Source organism: Petromyzon marinus, unplaced genomic scaffold, assembly GCF_048934315.1.
Source record: "Petromyzon marinus isolate PM22_M1 ecotype Great Lakes invasive population unplaced genomic scaffold, UKy_Petmar_22M1.pri1.0 PM_Scaffold_14, whole genome shotgun sequence".
NCBI classification, from domain to species: Eukaryota; Metazoa; Chordata; class Hyperoartia; order Petromyzontiformes; family Petromyzontidae; genus Petromyzon; species Petromyzon marinus.
Genome location: NW_027423102.1, coordinates 753,732 through 775,033, shown reverse-complemented (window position 1 = coordinate 775,033; position 21,302 = coordinate 753,732).

Sequence of the window (21,302 nt, the reverse complement as noted above, 5' to 3'; positions counted from 1 at the left end):
TCACCCCTCGTCCTCCTCACCTCGTCCTCCTCACCCCTCAGCTCGTCTTCCTCACCTCGTCCTCACCCCTCAGGTCGTCCGCTTGACCTTTCACCTCGTCCACACCCCTCACCTCATCCTCACCCATCACCTCGTCTTCCTCACCCCTCACCTCATCCGCTTTACCCCTCAGCTCGTCCTCCTCACCCCTCGTCCTCCTCACCCCTCAGCTCGTCCTCCTCACCCCTCGTCTTCCTCACCCCTCACCTCGTCCTCCTCACCCCTCACCTCGTCCTCCTCACCCCTCGTCCTCCTCACCCCTCGCCTCATCTTCCTCACCCATCGTCCTCCTCACCCCTCGTCCGCCTCACCTTTCACCTCGTCCTCCTCACCCCTCGACTCGTCCTCACCTCTCACCTCAGCTCGTCCTCCTCACCCGTCGTCGTCCTCACCCCTCACCTCTCCCTCGCCTCGTCCTCCTCACCCTTAGCTCGTCCTCACTCCTCGTCCTCCCCTCCCCTCGCTGTCCTCACCATTTGCCTCGTCCTCCTCACCCCACACCTCGTTCTTCTTACCCCTCATCTTGTCCTCCTCACCACTCGACTGGTCCTACTCACCCCTCACCTCGTCCTTCTCACCCACACCGCGTTCTTCTTACCCCTCACCTCTTCCTCCTCACCCCTCGACTCGTCCTCCTCACCCCTCGACCTCCTCACCCCTCGCTCTCCTCACCCCTGGTCTTCCTCACCCCTCGTCTTCCTCACCCCTCGTCTTCCTCACCCCTCGTCTTCCTCACCCCTCGTCTTCCTCACCCCTCGCTCTCCTCACCCCTCGTCTTCCTCACCCCTCGTCTTCCTCACCCCTCGACCTCCTCACCCCTCGCTCTCCTCAACCCTCGTCCTCCTCACCCCTCGCTCTCCTCACCCCTCGTCTTCCTCACCCCTCGTCTTCCTCACCCCTCGCTCTCCTCAACCCTCGTCCTCACCTCGTTTTTCTTCTCACCCCCCGTCCTCACCCCTCGCTCGTCCACCGCACCCTGCTCCTCACCTCCTCATCCCTCGTCCTCCTCACCCCTCGTCTTCCTCACCCCTCGTCCTCCTCACCCCTCGCTCTCCTCAGCCCTCGCCTCGTCCTCCTCACCCCCACACCTCGTTCTTCTTACTTCTCACCCCCCGTCCTCCTCACTTCTCGTCCTCCTCACCCCTCACCCCTCGTCCTCCTCACCCCTCACGCCTCATCTTCCTCACCCATCGTCCTCCTCACCCCTCGACTCGTCCTCACCTCTCACCTCAGCTCGTCCTCCTCACCCGTCGCCGTCCTCACCGCTCACCTCGTCCTCCTCACCCCTCACCTCTCCCTCGCCTCGTCCTCCTCACCCTTAGCTCGTCCTCACTCCTCGTCCTCCCCTCCCCTTGCTGTCCTCACCATTTGCCTCGTCCTCCTCACCCTTAGCTCGTCCTCCTCGTCCTCCCCTCCCCTCGCTGTCCTCACCATTTGCCTCGTCCTCCTCACCCCACACCTCGTTCTTCTTACCCCTCATCTTGTCTTCCTTACCACTCGACTCGTCCTACTCACCCCTCACCTCACCCTCCTCACCCCTCGTCCTCCTCACCCCTCGTCCTCCTCACCCCTCGTCCTCCTCAACAATTGTCCTCCTCACACATTGTCCTCCTCACACATTGTCCTCCTCACCGCTCGTTCTCCTCACCCCTCGTTCTCCTCACCCCTCAGCTCGTCCTCCGCACCCTTCACCTCCTCACCCCTCGTCCTCCTCACCCCTCGTCCTCACCCCTCGCTCTCTTCACCCCTCGCTCTCCTCAACCCTCGTCCTCACCCCCACACCTCGTTGTTCTTCTCACCCCCCGTCCTCACCCCTCGCTCGTCCACCGCACCCTGCTCCTCACCTCCTCACCCCTCGTCCTCCTCACCTCTCGTCCTCCTCACCCCTCGTCCTCCTCACCCCTCACTCTCCTCACCGCTCGCTCTCCTCACGCCTCGCTCTCCTCAGCCCTCGCCTCGTCCTCCTCACCCCTCGTCCTCCTCACCCCCACACCTCGTTCTTCTTACTTCTCACCCCCCGTCCTCCTCACTTCTCGTTCTCCTCACCCCTCGCTCGTCCACCGCACCCTGCTCCTCATCCTCCTCACCCCTCACCTCGTCCTCCTTACCCCTCACGTCGTCCGCTTGACCCCTCACCTCGTCCTCTTGACCCCTCACCTCGTTCTCACCCCTCACCTCGTCCACCTCACTTGTCCTCAACCCTCACCTCGTTCTCACCCCTCACCTCGTCCTCCTCACCCCCACAGCTCGTTCTTCTTACTCCTCACCCCTCACTCTCCTCACCCCTCGTCCTCCTCACCCCTCGTCCTCCTCACCCCTCGTCCTCCTCACCCCTCGTCCTTCTCACCCCTCGTCCTCCTCACCCCTCGACTCGTCCTCACCTCAGCTCGTCCTCCTCACCCGTCGTCGCCCTCACCGCTCACCTCGTCCTCCTCACCTTTAGCTCGTCCTCACTCCTCGTCCTCCCCTCCCCTCGCTGTCCTCACCATTTGCCTCGTCCTCCTCACTCCACACCTCGTTCTTCTTACCCCTCATCTTGTCCTCCTCACCACTCGACTCGTCCTTCTCACCCCTCACCTCACCTCACCCTCCTCGCCCATTGTCCTCACCCATTGTCCTCCTCACCCATTGTCCTCCTCACCGCTCGTTCTCCTCACCCCTTGTTCTCCTCACCCCTCACCTCGTCCTTCTCACCCACACCGCGTTCTTCTTACCCCTCACCTCTTCCTCCGCACCCCTCGACTCGTCCTCCTCACCCCTCGCCCTCCTCACCCCTCGCCCTCCTCACCCCTCGCCCTCCTCACCCCTCGCCCTCCTCACCCCTCGCCCTCCTCACCCCTCGCCCTCCTCACCCCTCGCCCTCCTCACCCCTCGCCCTCCTCACCCCTCGCCCTCCTCACCCCTCGCCCTCCTCACCCCTCGCCCTCCTCACCCCTCGCCCTCCTCACCCCTCGCCCTCCTCACCCCTCGCCCTCCTCACCCCTCGCCCTCCTCACCCCTCGCCCTCCTCACGCCTCGCCCTCCTCACCCCTCGCCCTCCTCACCCCTCGCCCTCCTCACCCCTCGCCCTCCTCACCCCTCGCCCTCCTCACCCCTCGCCCTCCTCACCCCTCGCCCTCCTCACCCCTCGCCCTCCTCACCCCTCGCCCTCCTCACCCCTCGCCCTCCTCACCCCTCGCCCTCCTCACCCCTCGCCCTCCTCACCCCTCGCCCTCCTCACCCCTCGTTCTCCTCACCCCTCATCTTCTCGCCTCGTCCTCACCGCTCGCCTCGCCTCGCCTCATCCTCACCCCTCACCTCGTCCACCTCACCCGTCGTCCTCAACCCTCACCTCGTTCTCACCCCTCGCCTCTCGTTCTACTCACCTCGTCCTTACCCCTCACCTCGTTCTCACCTCATCCTCACACGGCTACCTGCACTCTATGTAGTAGACGTGAATAATTGACTATAATTCAGATTGTTATTAATAACTTTATTACATGTTTTGTCACGAATCAAACATCACCTCCTCCTCACCCTTCACCTCGTCCTCACCCCGTCCTCGCATCTCGCCTCGTCCTCCTCACCCCGTTCACCTTCACCCCTCGTTCTCACCCCTCGTCCTCCTCACCCTTCACCTCGTCCTTCTCATCCCTCAGCTCGTATTCCTCACCCCTCACCTCGCCCTCACTTCGTCCTCCTCACCCCTCACCTCGTCCTCACCCCTTGCCTCGTCATCTTTACCCCTTAGCTCATCCTCCTCACCCTCACCTCGTCCTTCTCTAACCCCTCGCTCTCCTCACCTCGTCCTCACCCATCACCTCGTCCTCCTCACCCATCGCCTCGTTCTCCTCAACCCTCGTTCTCACCCCTCGTTCTCCTCACCCCTCACTTCGTCCTCCTCACCCCTCACCTCGTCCTCGCCTCGTCCTCACCCCTTGCCTCGTCATCTTTACCCCTTAGCTCATCCTCCTCACCCTCACCTCGTCCTCCTCACCCCTCACCTCGTCCTCCTCAGCTCGTCCTCTCAACCCTCACGTCGTCCGCTTGACCTTTCACCTCGTCCACACCCCTCACCTCATCCTCACCCATCACTTCGTCTTCCTCCCCCCTCACCTCGTCCTCCTCACCCCTCGACTCGTCCTTCTCACCCCTCATCCTCCTCACCCCTCGTCCTCCTCACCCCTCGCCTCATCTTCCTCACCCCTCGCCTCATCTTCCTCACCCATCGTCCTCCTCACCCCTCGTCCTCCTCACCCCTCGACTCGTCCTCTCACCTCAGCTCGTCCTCTCACCTCAGCTCGTCCTCCTCACCCGTCGTCGTCCTCACCGCTCACCTCGTCCTTCTCACCCCTCACCTCTCCCTCGCCTCGTCCTCCTCACCCTTAGCTCGTCCTCACTCCTCGTCCTCCCCTCCCCTCGCTGTCCTCACCATTTGCCTCGTCCTCCTCACCCCACACCTCGTTCTTCTTACCCCTCATCTTGTCCTCCTCACCACTCGACTCGTCCTACTCACCCCTCACCTCACCCTCCTCACCCCTCGTCACCCCTCGTCCTCCTCACCCATCGTCCTCCTCACACATCGTCCTCCTCACCGCTCGTTCTCCTCACCCCTCGTTCTCCTCACCCCTCAGCTCGTCTTCCTCACCCCTCACCTCACCTCGTCCACCGCACCCCGCGCCTCGTCATCCTCACGCCTCGCCCACCTCACCCCTCACCTCGTCCTTCTCACCCACACCGCGTTCTTCTTACCCCTCACCTCTTCCTCCTCACCCCTCGACTCGTCCTTCGCACCCCTCACCTCCTTACCTCTCGTCCTCCTCACCCCTCGTTCTCCTCACCCCTCGTCCTCCTCACCCCTCGCTCTCCTCACCCCTCGTCTTCCTCACCCCTCGCTCTCCTCAACCCTCGTCCTCACTTCGTTTTTCTTCTCACCCCCCGTCCTCACCCCTCGCTCTCCTCAGCCCTCGCCTCGTCCTCCTCACCCACACACCTCGTTCTTCTTACGTCTCACCCCCCGTCCTCCTCACTTCTCATCCTCCTCACCCCTCGCTCGTCCACCGCACCCTGCTCCTCATCCTCCTCACCCCTCACCTCGTCCTCCTTACCCCTCACGTCGTCCGCTTGACCCCTCACCTCGTCCTCTTGACCCCTCACCTCATTCTCACCCCTCACCTCATTCTCACCCCTCACCTCGTCCACCTCACTTGTCCTCAACCCTCACCTCGTTCTCACCCCTCACCTCGTCCTCACCCCCACAACTCGTTCTTCCTACTCCTCACCCCTCACTCGCCTCAGCCCTCGTCCTCCTCACTCTCGTCCTCCTCACCCCTCGCCCTCCTCACCCCTCGCCCTCCTCATCCCTCGCCCTCCTCACCCCTCGCCCTCCTCACCCCTCGCCCTCCTCACCCCTCGCCCTCCTCACCCCTCGCCCTCCTCACCCCTCGCCCTCCTCACCCCTCGCCCTCCTCACCCCTCGCCCTCCTCACCCCTCGCCCTCCTCACCCCTCGCCCTCCTCACCCATCGCCCTCCTCACCCCTCGCCCTCCTCACCCCTCGCCCTCCTCACCCCTCGCCCTCCTCACCCCTCGTTCTCCTCACCCCTCATCTTCTCGCCTCGTCCTCACCGCTCGCCTCGCCTCATCCTCACCCCTCACCTCGTCCACCTCACCCGTCGTCCTCAACCCTCACCTCGTTCTCACCCCTCGCCTCTCGTTCTACTCACCTCGTCCTTACCCCTCACCTCGTTCTCACCTCATCCTCACACGGCTACCTGCACTCTATGTAGTAGACGTGAATAATTGACTATAATTCAGATTGTTATTAATAACTTTATTACATGTTTTGTCACGAATCAAACATCACCTCCTCCTCACCCTTCACCTCGTCCTCACCCCGTCCTCGCATCTCGCCTCGTCCTCCTCACCCCGTTCACCTTCACCCCTCGTTCTCACCCCTCGTCCTCCTCACCCTTCACCTCGTCCTTCTCATCCCTCAGCTCGTATTCCTCACCCCTCACCTCGCCCTCACTTCGTCCTCCTCACCCCTCACCTCGTCCTCACCCCTTGCCTCGTCATCTTTACCCCTTAGCTCATCCTCCTCACCCTCACCTCGTCCTTCTCTAACCCCTCGCTCTCCTCACCTCGTCCTCACCCATCACCTCGTCCTCCTCACCCATCGCCTCGTTCTCCTCAACCCTCGTTCTCACCCCTCGTTCTCCTCACCCCTCACTTCGTCCTCCTCACCCCTCACCTCGTCCTCGCCTCGTCCTCACCCCTTGCCTCGTCATCTTTACCCCTTAGCTCATCCTCCTCACCCTCACCTCGTCCTCCTCACCCCTCACCTCGTCCTCCTCAGCTCGTCCTCTCAACCCTCACGTCGTCCGCTTGACCTTTCACCTCGTCCACACCCCTCACCTCATCCTCACCCATCACTTCGTCTTCCTCCCCCCTCACCTCGTCCTCCTCACCCCTCGACTCGTCCTTCTCACCCCTCATCCTCCTCACCCCTCGTCCTCCTCACCCCTCGCCTCATCTTCCTCACCCCTCGCCTCATCTTCCTCACCCATCGTCCTCCTCACCCCTCGTCCTCCTCACCCCTCGACTCGTCCTCTCACCTCAGCTCGTCCTCTCACCTCAGCTCGTCCTCCTCACCCGTCGTCGTCCTCACCGCTCACCTCGTCCTTCTCACCCCTCACCTCTCCCTCGCCTCGTCCTCCTCACCCTTAGCTCGTCCTCACTCCTCGTCCTCCCCTCCCCTCGCTGTCCTCACCATTTGCCTCGTCCTCCTCACCCCACACCTCGTTCTTCTTACCCCTCATCTTGTCCTCCTCACCACTCGACTCGTCCTACTCACCCCTCACCTCACCCTCCTCACCCCTCGTCACCCCTCGTCCTCCTCACCCATCGTCCTCCTCACACATCGTCCTCCTCACCGCTCGTTCTCCTCACCCCTCGTTCTCCTCACCCCTCAGCTCGTCTTCCTCACCCCTCACCTCACCTCGTCCACCGCACCCCGCGCCTCGTCATCCTCACGCCTCGCCCACCTCACCCCTCACCTCGTCCTTCTCACCCACACCGCGTTCTTCTTACCCCTCACCTCTTCCTCCTCACCCCTCGACTCGTCCTTCGCACCCCTCACCTCCTTACCTCTCGTCCTCCTCACCCCTCGTTCTCCTCACCCCTCGTCCTCCTCACCCCTCGCTCTCCTCACCCCTCGTCTTCCTCACCCCTCGCTCTCCTCAACCCTCGTCCTCACTTCGTTTTTCTTCTCACCCCCCGTCCTCACCCCTCGCTCTCCTCAGCCCTCGCCTCGTCCTCCTCACCCACACACCTCGTTCTTCTTACGTCTCACCCCCCGTCCTCCTCACTTCTCATCCTCCTCACCCCTCGCTCGTCCACCGCACCCTGCTCCTCATCCTCCTCACCCCTCACCTCGTCCTCCTTACCCCTCACGTCGTCCGCTTGACCCCTCACCTCGTCCTCTTGACCCCTCACCTCATTCTCACCCCTCACCTCATTCTCACCCCTCACCTCGTCCACCTCACTTGTCCTCAACCCTCACCTCGTTCTCACCCCTCACCTCGTCCTCACCCCCACAACTCGTTCTTCTTACTCCTCACCCCTCACTCTCCTCAGCCCTCGTCCTCCTCACTCTCGTCCTCCTCACCCCTCGCCCTCCTCACCCCTCGCCCTCCTCACCCCTCGCCCTCCTCATCCCTCGCCCTCCTCACCCCTCGCCCTCCTCACCCCTCGCCCTCCTCACCCCTCGCCCTCCTCACCCCTCGCCCTCCTCACCCCTCGCCCTCCTCACCCCTCGCCCTCCTCACCCCTCGCCCTCCTCACCCCTCGCCCTCCTCACCCCTCGCCCTCCTCACCCCTCGCCCTCCTCACCCCTCGCCCTCCTCACCCCTCGCCCTCCTCACCCCTCGCCCTCCTCACCCCTCATCTTCTCACCTCGTTCTCCTCACCCCTCGCCTCGTCCTCACCCCCGTTCTACTCACCTCGTCCTCACCGCTTGCCTCATCCTCACCCCTCGCCTCATCCTCACCCCTCACCTCGTCCACCTCACCCGTCGTCCTCAACCCTCACCTCGTTCTCACCCCTCGCCTCTCGTTCTACTCACCTCGTCCTTACCCCTCACCTCGTTCTCACCTCATCCTCACACGGCTACCTGCACTCTATGTAGTAGACGTGAATAATTGACTATAATTCAGATTGTTATTAATAACTTTATTACATGTTTTGTCACGAATCAAACATCACCTCCTCCTCACCCTTCACCTCGTCCTCACCCCGTCCTCGCATCTCGCCTCGTCCTCCTCACCCCGTTCACCTTCACCCCTCGTTCTCACCCCTCGCCTCGTCCTCCTCACCCTTCACCTCGTCCTTCTCATCCCTCAGCTCGTATTCCTCACCCCTCACCTCGCCCTCACTTCGTCCTCCTCACCCCTCACCTCGTCCTCGCCTCGTCCTCACCCCTTGCCTCGTCATCTTTACCCCTTAGCTCATCCTCCTCACCTCGTCCTCCTCACCCCGTTCACCTTCACCCCTCGTTCTCACCCATCACCTCGTCCTCCTCACCCATCGCCTCGTTCTCCTCAACCCTCGTTCTCACCCCTCGTTCTCCTCACCCCTCACTTCGTCCTCCTCACCCCTCACCTCGTCCTCGCCTCGTCCTCCTCACCCCTTGCCTCGTCATCTTTACCCCTCAGCTCATCCTCCTCACCTCGTCCTCCTCACCCCTCACCTCGTCCTCCTCAGCTCGTCCTCTCAACCCTCACGTCGTCCGCTTGACCTTTCACCTCGTCCACACCCCTCACCTCATCCTCACCCATCACTTCGTCTTCCTCCCCCCTCACCTCGTCCTCCTCACCCCTCGACTCGTCCTTCTCACCCCTCATCTTCCTCACCCATCGTCCTCCTCACCCCTCGTCCTCCTCACCCCTCGACTCGTCCTCTCACCTCAGCTCGTCCTCCTCACCCGTCGTCGTCCTCACCGCTCACCTCGTCCTTCTCACCCCTCACCTCTCCCTCGCCTCGTCCTCCTCACCCTTAGCTCGTCCTCACTCCTCGTCCTCCCCTCCCCTCGCTGTCCTCACCATTTGCCTCGTCCTCCTCACCCCACACCTCGTTCTTCTTACCCCTCATCTTGTCCTCCTCACCACTCGACTCGTCCTACTCACCCCTCACCTCACCCTCCTCACCCCTCGTCACCCCTCGTCCTCCTCACCCATCGTCCTCCTCACACATCGTCCTCCTCACCGCTCGTTCTCCTCACCCCTCGTTCTCCTCACCCCTCAGCTCGTCTTCCTCACCCCTCACCTCACCTCGTCCACCGCACCCCGCGCCTCGTCATCCTCACGCCTCGCCCACCTCACCCCTCACCTCGTCCTTCTCACCCACACCGTGTTCTTCTTACCCCTCACCTCTTCCTCCTCACCCCTCGACTCGTCCTTCGCACCCCTCACCTCCTTACCTCTCGTCCTCCTCACCCCTCGTTCTCCTCACCCCTCGTCCTCCTCACCCCTCGCTCTCCTCACCCCTCGTTTTCCTCACCCCTCGCTCTCCTCAACCCTCGTCCTCACCTCGTTTTTCTTCTCACCCCCCGTCCTCACCCCTCGCTCTCCTCAGCCCTCGCCTCGTCCTCCTCACCCACACACCTCGTTCTTCTTACGTCTCACCCCCCGTCCTCCTCACTTCTCATCCTCCTCACCCCTCGCTCGTCCACCGCACCCTGCTCCTCATCCTCCTCACCCCTCACCTCGTCCTCCTTACCCCTCACGTCATCCGCTTGACCCCTCACCTCGTCCTCTTGACCCCTCACCTCATTCTCACCCCTCACCTCATTCTCACCCCTCACCTCGTCCACCTCACTTGTCCTCAACCCTCACCTCGTTCTCACCCCTCACCTCGTCCTCACCCCCACAGCTCGTTCTTCTTACTCCTCACCCCTCACTCTCCTCAGCCCTCGTCCTCCTCACTCTCATCCTCCTCACTCTCGTCTTCCTCACCCCTCGTCTTCCTCACCCCTCGTCCTCCTCACCCCTCGCCTCATCTTTCTCACCCATCATCCTCCTCACTCCTCGTCTGCCTCACGTTTTACCTCGTCCTCCTCACCCCTCGACTCATCCTCACCCCTCACCTCTCGACTCATCCTCACCCCTCACCTCGTCCACCTCACCCGTCGTCCTCAACCCTCACCCCGTTCTCACCCCTCGCCTCTCGTTCTACTCACTTCGTCGTTACCCCTCACCTCGTTCTCACCTCATCCTCACACGGCTACCTGCACTCTCTGTAGTAGACGTGAATAATTGACTATAATTCAGATTGTTATTAATAACTTTATTACATGTTTTGTCACGAATCAAACATCACCTCCTCCTCACCCTTCACCTCGTCCTCACCCCGTCCTCGCATCTCGCCTCGTCCTCCTCACCCCGTTCTCCTTCACCCCTCGTTCTCACCCCTCACCTCGTCCTCCTCACCCCTCACCTCGTCCTTCTCATCCCTCAGCTCGTATTCCTCACCCCTCACCTCGCCCTCACTTCGTCCTCCTCACCCCTCACCTCGTCCTCGCCTCGTCCTCGCCTCGTCCTCACCCCTTGCCTCGTCATCTTTACCCCTTAGCTCATCCTCCTCACCCTCACCTCGTCCTTCTCTAACCCCTCGCTCTCCTCACCTCGTCCTCACCCATCACCTCGTCCTCCTCACCCATCGCCTCGTCCTCCTCAACCCTCGTTCTCACCCCTCGCCTCCTCCTCACCGCTCGCCTCGTCCTCCTCACCCCTCGTTCTCCTCACCCCTCGTTCTCCTCACCCCTCACTTCGTCCTCCTCACCCCTCACCTCGTCCTCCTCAACCCTCACCTCGTCCTCCTCACCCCTCACCTCGTCCTCTTCACCCCTCACCTCGTCTTCCTCAGCTCGTCCTCTTCACCTCACCCCTCGCCTCGTCCTCCTCACCCCTCGTTCTCCTCACCCCTCGCCTCGTACTCACCCCTCACTTCATCCTCCTCACCCCTCACTTCGTCCTCCTCACCCCTCACCTCGTCCTCGCCTCGTCCTCACCCCTTGCCTCGTCATCTTTACCCCTCAGCTCATCCTCCTCACCCTCACCTCGTCCTCCTCACCCGTCACCTCGTCCTCCTCACCTCGTCCTCCTCACCCCTCAGCTCGTCTTCCTCACCTCGTCCTCACCCCTCAGGTCGTCCGCTTGACCTTTCACCTCGTCCACACCCCTCACCTCATCCTCACCCATCACCTCGTCTTCCTCACCCCTCACCTCATCCGCTTTACCCCTCAGCTCGTCCTCCTCACCCCTCGTCCTCCTCACCCCTCAGCTCGTCCTCCTCACCCCTCACCTCGTCCTCCTCACCCCTCGTCCTCCTCACCCCTCGTCCTCCTCACCCCTCGTCCTCCTCACCCCTCGTTCTCCTCACCCCTCGTTCTCCTCACCCCTCGTACTCCTCACCCCTCGTCTTCCTCAATCCTCGTCCTCCTCACCCCTCGTCTTCGGCACCCCTCGTCCTCCTCACCCCTCGTCCTCCTCACCCCTCGTCCTCCTCACACCTCATCTCGTCCTCCTCACCCCTCATCTCGTCCTCCTCACCCCTCACCTCCTGACCTCGTTCTTCTTACCCTTCACCTCGTCCTCCTCACCCCTTGCCTCATCCTCCTCACCCGCTCCTGACACGGCCAACACACACGCCCATGGCAACCTCACTTAGGGCACGGCACACCGACTTAGCATCACCCTCATTTATACCTCCACGTTTATCGGCCTCGTTCTATCGTGACGGCCAAGACGCTGGACGTTTGTGATAAAGAACTTCGTAGCTCATCGGATTCCTCCTCCAGTGTACAAATAAATAAATATAACGGCTCTGATCTCTTTGCGGCGCCGCAGTGGCGTTCATCACTCGCCGCCTCCCCATGGCACGACTACGACGCCCTCTGTTGGACGCTGTGTGTCATCAACATTGTTGCCTGTGATTACACTCAACACAACGTTGTTGTTGTAAGTGATTACACTCAACACAACGTCGTTGTTAGTGATTACACTAAACACAACGTCGTTGTTAGTGATTATACTAAACACACCGTCGTTGTTAGTGATTACACAAAACACAACGTCGTTGTGTGTGATTACACTAAACACAACGTCGTGTGTGATTACACTAAACACAACGTCGTTGTGAGTGATTACACTCAACACAACGTTGTTGTTTGTGATTACACTCAACACAACGTCGTTGCGTCTTATCAATATTTTTGTGTGTGATGACGCACACAACAACGTTGTGTTTAATCACGCAACAATGTTGCGTGTAATCACTCACATATTGAGTGATTACACACTCGGCGTGTGTCTGTAGCAGTTGTACGTGTGCCGCTTGTCGTAGATGTTCGCGGTTTGAATCCAGCGGCCGCCCTGTTTAATGCTACAGGCGTGTTCACCGCAAAGACACCATGTGCCGTCTGCTTCAGTGGACGTTGAAGATCCCAGCGTCATGGACCAGATTAACCGAATTAAATACAATTGCCCGCAAATTACCCAGTTGGAATATACTGTACCTAGTAATCATTGCTGGGAAATGTGGTAGAACCCTCCTGAAAAGAGCCAGTAGGGCTATCCTGGGTAAAACTGACCACCCACCCCCTCGTGTGGCATGCTAGCCTTAATAGGTGCTCGCTAACAGCACTTATTTATCGAACAGACTGTTAAATGAAGGGACTGTGTCTTCATTTGAGTCCGTGACTGTGTAACCTGGTACATAAGGGTGCCGCGGTGGTGGGATGTTAACTCCTTCACCTGGTATGCAAGAGGTCGTGTAGTCGATCTGGACCCTGACGCCTGTATATTTGGAGTTTGCATGTCTCTCTCTCTCCCGTGGTCGTGTGGATTGTTCTCATGGTCTTCCAGTTTTTCCCTCCATATTTAGAAACATGCGTTCAGAGCAGGAGTCTCAAACTCAACTTACCTGGGGGCCGCTGGAGGTAGAGTCTGGGTGAGGCTGGGCCGCATCAAGTATTCCCAAAAAAAGTGCAACTGATCCAATCTTCTCAATCTTTATTAATAACAGTTCAAAACATGAACGGTTCTTCAGAACATAGGCTTCTCTTACCTACTCCATGCTTCCAGAGACCTGGCAGCGCTTCCTCTTCTTACACAGCTGAGCCACATTTGGCTTGAGGGAGGAAGCAATTGAGACCCTCAGTATGGCTTGAAATGCTCATCAGTAAGTTTGGACCTGTACTTTGACTTATTAAAGTTCATGGTGCAAAAGAGCTTTTCACACAGATATGTGCTCCCAAAAAGGCACATGGTCCGCTTGAACATCCTGGAAAGCTCAGGGAAGGTGGGGGTGATATATTTACATGTTTTTATCCCAATACCTGAGTATTTGGGATCTTATTTAGTATGCCCTTTCTATATATTCTGAGAGGTATTTGAAAACTTTATCATTGTTCATGCTTTTTTTGAGCACTTCGTTTTTCTTATCATTATTAAATTCATCAATCGTGTTCTCTCTCAGGTGTTTATACCTTTCACATTCATAAATAAAGTGATCTAGATTTTCTTCTTTTTGTTCACATCCTACATATCCTTCTGCTCTACCGAATCTGTCTGGATGCCATTGAGCTAACTCTGGTGTCCATGTTACTCCACCTGTCTTAATTCTTAACATCAAGTGCATTGTCTCATGTTTTATATCTTTTTATTTCTTGCTCTTTTTGATTAAATTGTTCTTGGTAAATTCTTTTCTTTTGTGATTGCACATATCTGTCCTTTTTCCTTTTCTTTGTTTCTCTTGTAATAAAATCTATAACTTCTTTATAATATTCAGGTTCTAACCACCATTTGGCTTTTGTTCTTGCCACCCATCTCAGGCTATTTGCTATCCATGTAATTATTTTCCCTTTCCTATTGCAACACTCTGTTGTCTTTATTAGATGACTGATTACACTTGTTGAGTCCGCCCACTTCCTAAGTCCTCTGTACCTTGCACTGGGTGACAGGATATATTTTCCTTCCACTTGGTGTCACTCCGGAATCACGTTTCAACCTAGTGACTAACGTTGCTAATTCGCGTTGGCTAACTTGTCAACAAACACCGGAAGCTGTCACGAGCCTGAGCTATGGTAAAAAAACATAATAATAAAAAATATAATTGATGCCAAATAGGGGGCCACAAAATATCGTTCCGCGGGCCACAATTTGCCTGCGGGCCGCGAGTTTGAGACCCCTGGTTTAGAGTATTTTACTGCTATAAATTTCCACAAGATGAGCCACTCCGTTAAAACTAACATTTGTGACCAGATCGCTTCTTAAAAAGAGCTATATGGCTCGCTTACCTGGTAAAATAAAAAGTTACATTTCAAATAATCACCACGGTAATGTGTCACCCACACGACCTTGAACTTGAGGCATCGCGCAGAACGCGGCATGCAGTGTGGGGTTAGCTGGGTGGTGCAGGGAGCTGCTACTACTTGCAGAGGGGGGCGGGGCAGGGGGGGACTGAGTCCTCTTGCATAATTGACTTGCGGATTGACCGATGCATAGACGAAAAGATAGCACGTGAATGAATGAGTGTACGGCTGGACTGCAAATGAATGGACAATATTCTTCATCGCCATTTTAAAAAAACTTAACATTGTAATCCATCACCCTGTACATCTGCTGAACCAACGTATCCTACAGCAGCATATGAGTGTGTTTTCATACATTGCCTGAGTGTGTGTTTCTTGCGTATGATCGGTATGTGTTTTACGCATGATCCATATTTGATATCACGCAAGATATTTGCCTGTTTTTCTAATGATCTGCACGTGTTTCACGCATAATCTCTGGGTTTCACAAATGTTCTGTGTGGGTGGCCGGGACCACCCTCAGCTGCCTTTTTCTCCCGAGTTGCGATGTGTACACATCGTACCAGATACTAATTTAAGGCTGAACCGACCTCTCGAGATCCAGGACGCAGTGGTGATGGTGGCTGTAAGCTGGAATCGAGCTCGGGTCGCCTCGTCCTCCTCACCCCTCACCTCGTCCTTCTCATCCCTCAGCTCGTATTCCTCACCCCTCACCTCGCCCTCACTTCGTCCTCCTCACCCCTCACCTCGTCCTCGCCTCGTCCCTCACCCCTTGCCTCGTCATCTTTACCCCTTAGCTCATCCTCCTCACCCTCACCTCGTCCTTCTCTAACCCCTCGCTCTCCTCACCTCGTCCTCACCCATCACCTCGTCCTCCTCACCCATCGCCTCGTCCTCCTCAACCCTCGTTCTCACCCCTCGCCTCCTCCTCACCCCTCGCCTCGTTCTCCTCACCCCTCGTCCTCCTCACCCCTGACCTCGTCCTTCTCATCCCTCAGCTCGTATTCCTCACCCCTCACCTCGCCCTCACTTCGTCCTCCTCACCCCTCACCTCGTCCTCGCCTCGTCATCTTTACCCCTTAGCTCATCCTCCTCACCCTCACCTCGTCCTTCTCTAACCCCTCGCTCTCCTCACCTCGTCCTCACCGATCACCTCGTCCTCCTCACCCATCGCCTCGTCCTCCTCACCCATCGCCTCGTCCTCCTCAACCCTCGTTCTCACCCCTCGCCTCGTCACCCCTCGCCTCGTCCTCCTCACCCCTCACCTCGTCCTCGCCTCGTCCTCCTCACCCCTTGCCTCGTCATCTTTACCCCTCAGCTCATCCTCCTCACCCTCACCTCGTCCTCCTCACCCCTCACCTCGTCCTCCTCAGCTCGTCCTCTTCACCCCTCGTCCTCCTCACCGTGTCCTCCTCACCCCTCACCTCGTCTTCCTCACCTCGTCCTCACCCCTCACGTCGTCCGCTTGACCTTTCACCTCGTCCACACCCCTCACCTCATCCTCACCCATCACCTCGTCTTCCTCACCCCTCACCTCATCCGCTTTACCCCTCAGCTCGTCCTCCTCACCCCTCAGCTCGTCTTCCTCACCCCTCACCTCGTCCTCCTCACCCCTCGACTCGTCCTTCTCACCCCTCATCCTCCTCACCCCTCGTCCTCCTCACCCCTCGCCTCATCTTTCTCACCCATCGTCCTCCTCACCCCTCGTCTGACTCACCTTTTACCTCGTCCTCCTCACCCCTCGACTCGTCCTCTCACCTCAGCTCGTCCTCCTCACCCGTCGTCGTCCTCACCGCTCACCTCATCCTCCTCACCCCTCGACTCGTCCTTCTCACCCCTCATCCTCCTCACCCCTCGTCCTCCTCACCCCTCATCCTCCTCACGCGTCACCTCATCTTTCTCACCCATCGTCCTCCTCACCCCTCGACTCATCCTCACCCCTCGACTCATCCTCACCCCTCACCTCGTCCACCTCACCCGTCGTCCTCAACCCTCACCTCGTTCTCGCCTCTCGTTCTACTCACCTCGTCGTTACCCCTCACCTCGTTCTCACCTCATCCTCACACGGCTACCTGCACTCTATGTAGTAGACGTGAATAATTGACTATAATTCAGATTGTTATTAATAACTTTATTACATGTTTTGTCACGAATCAAACATCACCTCCTCCTCACCCTTCACCTCGTCCTCACCCCGTCCTCGCATCTCGCCTCGTCCTCCTCACCCCGTTCTCCTTCACCCCTCGTTCTCACCCCTCACCTCGTCCTCCTCACCCCTCACCTCGTTCTTCTCATCCCTCAGCTCGTGTTCCTCACCCCTCACCTTACCCTCACTTCGTCCTCACCCCTCACCTCGTCCTCGCCTTGTCCTCACCCCTTGCCTCGTCATCTTTACCCCTTAGCTCATCCTCCTCACCCTCACCTCGTCCTTCTCTAACCCCTCGCTCTCCTCACCTCGTCCTCACCCATCACCTCGTACTCCTCACCCATCGCCTCATCCTCCTCAACCCTCGTTCTCACCCCTCGCCTCCTCCTCACCGCTCGCCTCGTCCTCCTCACCCCTCGTTCTCCTCACCCCTCGTTCTCCTCACCCCTCACTTCGTCTTCCTCACCCCTCACCTCGTCCTCCTTACCCCTCACCTCGTCCTCCTCACCCCTCACCTCGTCCTCCTCAGCTCGTCCTCTTCACCTCACCCCTCGCCTCGTCCTCCTCACCCCTCGTTCTCCTCACCCCTCGCCTCGTACTCACCCCTCACTTCATCCTCCTCACCCCTCACTTCGCCCTCCTCACCCCTCACCTCGTCCTCGCCTCGTCCTCCTCACCCCTTGCCTCGTCATCTTTACCCCTCAGCTCATCCTCCTCACCCTCACCTCGTCCTCCTCACCCCTCACCTCGTCCTCCTCAGCTCGTCCTCTTCACCCCTCGTCCTCCTCACCTCGTCCTCCTCACCCCTCAGCTCGTCTTCCTCACCTCGTCCTCACCCCTCAGGTCGTCCACTTGACCTTTCACCTCGTCCACACCCCTCACCTCATCCTCACCCATCACCTCGTCTTCCTCACCCCTCACCTCATCCTCTCTACCCCTCAGCTCGTCCTCCTCACCCCTCGTCCTCCTCACCCCTCAGCTCGTCTTCCTCACCCCTCACCTCGTCCTCCTCACCCCTCGTCCTCCTCACCCCTCACCCCTCGTCCTCCTCACCCCTCGCCTCATCTTCCTCACCCATCGCTCTCCTCACCCCTCGTCCGCCTCACCTTTTACCTCGTCCTCCTCACCCCTCGACTCGTCCTCTCACCTCAGCTCGTCCTCCTCACCCGTCGTCGTCCTCACCGCTCACCTCGTCCTTCTCACCCCTCACCTCTTCCTCGCCTCGTCCTCCTCACCCTTAGCTCGTCCTCACTCCTCGTCCTCCCCTCCCCTTGCTGTTCTCACCATTTGCCTCGTCCTCCTCACCCCACACCTCGTTCTTCTTACCCCTCATCTTGTCCTCACCACTCGACTCGTCCTACTCACCCCTCACCTCACCCTCCTCACCCCTCGTCCTCCTCACCCCTCGTCTTCCTCACCCCTCGTCCTCCTCACACATTGTCGTCCTCACCGCTCGTTCTCCTCACCCCTCGTTCTCCTCACCCCTCAGCTCGTCTTCCTCACCCCTCACCTCACCTCGTCCACCGCACCCCACGCCTCGTCATCCTCACGCCTCGCCCACCTCACCCCTCACCTCGTCCTTCTCACCCACACCGCGTTCTTCTTACCCCTCACCTCTTCTTCCTCACCCCTCGACTCGTCCTTTTCACCCCTCGTCCTCCTCACCTCTCGTCCTCCTCACCCCTCGCTCTCCTCACCCCTCGGCCTCCTCACCCCTCGGCCTCCTCACCCCTCGCTCTCCTCACCTTTCGCTCTCCTCACCCCTCGCTCTCCTCACCCCTCGCTCTCTTCACCCCTCGCTCTCTTCACCTTTCGCTCTCCTCAACCCTCGTCCTCACCCCCACACCTCGTTTTTCTTCTCACCCCCCGTCCTCACCCCTCGCTCGTCCACCGCACCCTGCTCCTCACCTCCTCACCCCTCGTCCTCCTCACCCCTCGCTGTCCTCACCCCTCGCTCTCCTCACCCCTCGCTCTCACGCCTCGCTCTCTTCAGCCCTCACCTCGTCCTCCTCACCCCTCGTCCTCCTCACCCCACACCTCGTTCTTCTTACTCCTCACCCCTCACTCTCCTCACCCCTCGTCCTCCTCACCCCTCGCTCGTCCACCGCACCCTGCTCCTCATTCTCCTCACCCCTCACCTCGTCCTCCTTACCCCTCACGTCGTCCTCTTGACCCCTCACCTCGTCCTCGACCCCTCACCTCATTCTCACCCCTCACCTCGTCCACCTCACTTGTCCTCAACCCTCACCTCGTTCTCACCCCTCACCTCGTCCTCACCCCCACAGCTCGTTCTTATTACTCCTCACCCCTCACTCTCCTCACCCCTCGTCCTCCTCACTCTCGTCCTCCTCACCCCTCGTCCTCCTCACCCCTCACTCTCCTCACCCCTTGCCTCGTCCTCCTCACCCGCTCCTGACACGGCCAACACACACGCCCATGGCAACCTCACTTAGGGCACGTCACACCGACTTAGCATCACCCTCATTTATACCTCCACGTTTATCGGCCTCGTTCTATCGTGACGGCCAAGACGCTGGACGTTTGTGATAAAGAACTTCGTAGCTCATCGGATTCCTCCTCCAGTGTACAAATAAATAAATATCACGGCTCTGATCTCTTTGCGGCGCCGCAGTGGCGTTCATCACTCGCCGCCTCCCCATGGCACGACTACGACGCCCTCTGTTGGACGCTGTGTGTCATCAACATTGTTGCCTGTGATTACACTCAACACAACGTTGTTGTGAGTGATTACACACAACGTCGTTGTGTGTAATTACACTCAACACAACGTCGTTGTGAGTGATTACACTCAACACAACGTCGTTGTGAGTGATTACACTCAACACAATGTCGTTTTGAGTGGTTACACTCTACACAACGTTGTTGTTTGTGATTACACTCAACACAACGTCGTTGCGTCTCATCAATATTTTTGTGTGTGATTACACACACAACAACGTTGTGTTTAATCACGCAACAATGTTGCGTGTAATCACTCACATATTGAGTGATTACACACTCGGCGTGTGTCTGTAGCAGTTGTACGTGTGCCGCTTGTCGTAGATGTTCGCGGTTTGAATCCAGCGGCCGCCCTGTTTAATGCTACAGGCGTGTTCACCGCAAAGACACCATGTGCCGTCTGCTTCAGTGGACGTTGAAGATCCCAGCGTCATGGACCAGATTAACTGAATTAAATACAAATGCCCGCAAATTACCCAGTTGGAATATACTGTGCCTAGTAATCATTGCTGGGAAATGTGGTAGAACCCTCCTGAAAAGAGCCAGTTGGGCTATTCTGGGTAAAACTGACCACCCACCCCCTCGTGTGGCATGCTAGCCTTAATAGGTGCTCGCTAACAGCACTTATTTATCGAACAGACTGTTAAATGAAGGGACTGTGTCTTCATTTGAGTCCGTGACTGTGTAACCTGGTACATAAGGGTGCCGCGGTGGTGGGATGTTAACTCCTTCACCTGGTATGCAAGAGGCCGTGTGGTCGATCTGGACCCTGACGCCTGTATATTTGGAGTTTGCATGTCTCTCTCTCTCCCGTGGTCGCGTGGATTGTTCTCCAGGTCTTCCACTTTTTCCCTCCATATTTAGAAACATGCGTTCAGAGCAGGAGTCTCAAACTCAACTTACCTGGGGGCCGCTGGAGGTAGAGTCTGTGTGAGGCTGGGCCGCATCAAGTATTCCAAAAAAAAGTGCAACTGATCCAATCTTAAATTTCGATTTAAAGCTTTCGTGACTGCAATGATTCATCTTCTTTGGTTCTTTCGGTAAAGTCACGTAGAATGAGAATAAAATAATACATTGATAAAATAAAATAACACAATAATATTCTCACGACGTTTCGGCCACAACACAAGCGGCCTTCATCAGGTGAAGGGAGCGAGACTGTCTGGTAGGACAGCGCTGGAGTGAGAGAGCCACGTTCAGATCACGGCTTTTAAGCTGTGTGAGAGGAACAAAGAGCCTTGACGAAGGAATTAGCATAAAATTTAGCATTGAAAAGGCTGAATGATTAGCTTGTGACTGGTCACAGAAATAGCTATGTTAAAAGTTGAAGCATACACCTCCGCAGAGGCACCCATTGTTAAAAGGAATTAGCATAGAATTTAGCATTGAAATAGCTAAATTAAGGCATTCGCTTGTAGCTGCTACAGAAATAGTTACGTTGAAGTCAGAGCATACACATTCACCGAGGCACTTAGTACAAATCAAAACAGGAGAATTTAGCATTGAAATAACTAGGCGAATTTAGCTTTGAGCTATTCACAGTACTATATAGTGAACCAATAAAAACTAAAATATAAATTACCTTCATGTTATCAATAAACTCTATATTCTCCAATCAGCTAAGCTACCAACCATAAGTCGTTATATATCACAATGCTATATGGCGAAAAAATGGGTGGATTCTTACCCTCAAATTTCCGTACCACGGATAGCTACGGGCCCCGTTCAGACGGATGAGTTCGTCCATGGTCGGAACAGAGGAGGGGGAGAGAGACAGCTGCGAAGCCCTAGTATACTCCATGTTGTAAGCCATACCATTAACCGTGGTGTGAGAGGTATTAAGAGGCAATGCTGGCGAAAGAGCTGCGGTCTGAAGGTCATCGTAAAATTACAATTAATTAAGAACAGAAATGATTTAACACATCTTTCCAGTGGTTACTAAGCCTGAATCCATCTTCTCGGTTGAAATTGTCTCTGTGCTTGTATATGTGAATGGCCTCATGAACGAATCTCTCATGGTAGCCAGTTG